Source organism: Myotis brandtii, unplaced genomic scaffold (assembly GCF_000412655.1).
Source record: "Myotis brandtii unplaced genomic scaffold, ASM41265v1 scaffold190, whole genome shotgun sequence".
NCBI classification, from domain to species: Eukaryota; Metazoa; Chordata; class Mammalia; order Chiroptera; family Vespertilionidae; genus Myotis; species Myotis brandtii.
Genome location: NW_005357076.1, coordinates 1,055,007 through 1,056,132, shown reverse-complemented (window position 1 = coordinate 1,056,132; position 1,126 = coordinate 1,055,007).

The window sequence follows — 1,126 nt, the reverse complement described above, 5'->3', positions numbered from 1 at the left end:
GGGTGGGGGGGGGGGGAGGAGACATGTGTAATACTCTTTGTAATACTTTAAGAAATAAAAAAAGAAAAAGGAATGGAAAATAGGTTGCAGAATGATTACATGTCATACAGAAATTAAAACAATTGGCAATTATCAAAATTCCAGGACATTCTAAAGAGGCCACCACGGAAGCAAAATAAAATAATTTAGCTTATTTTGCAGTAGACCTGTTTTACCATTCCCAAGGGAAATGGACAGAGGTTCCATATACCCAAGGCTTTATGGCTCTCAGAGGTGACCCTAAGCTATGTGCTGCCTATAAACTAGAAATATATTCCCAGATGAATAAACACTACAAAAATGGGTGAATGAATTTGTCAGCCCATTGCTAACATTTGGGTGGCAACCCAATTATTAAGGTTGAATAAATAAATAAATAAATAAATAAATAAATGCTGTCTTTATTTTACAATGCAGTCTTTACAGGGCCACAGGTGTGGTTTGAGAACATCCAAAACCCAATAAATCCGTTACCCTCCTCCATGAGTTCCCCTACTCATCTCAAGAGGTTATAAATAATTGACTTTAAGAAACCAAAGTCCTAGGACTTTGAAATGCAAATAGCTGGACTTCATCAAGAACTCTTATGTGGGACATCTTTTAAAATGGAAACAGCCTAAGTGCCCATCAGTAGATGAATGGATTAGAAAACTGTGGTACATCTACACGATGGAATACTATGCTGCTGTAAAAAAGAAGGAACTCTTACCATTTGCAACAGCATGGATGGAACTGGAAAGCATTATGCTAAGTGAAATAAGCCAGTCAATGAAGGAAAAATACCACATGATCTCACTCATTCATGGATAATAAAGACCATTACAAACTTTTGAACAATAATAGATACAGAGGCAGAGCTGCCTCAAACTGATTGTCAAACTGCAGCGGGAAGGCCAGAGAGGGTTGGGGGGCAGAAGGGAGGGGAGTAAGAGATCAACCGAAGGACTTGTATGCATGCATATAAGCATAACTAATGGACATAAGACACTGGAGGGTAAGGGAGGGCAGGGGATTGTCAAGGGGGGGGGAAGGACACATATGTAATACCCTTTGTAATACTTATTATAATATTTTTTTTAAAAAGAAT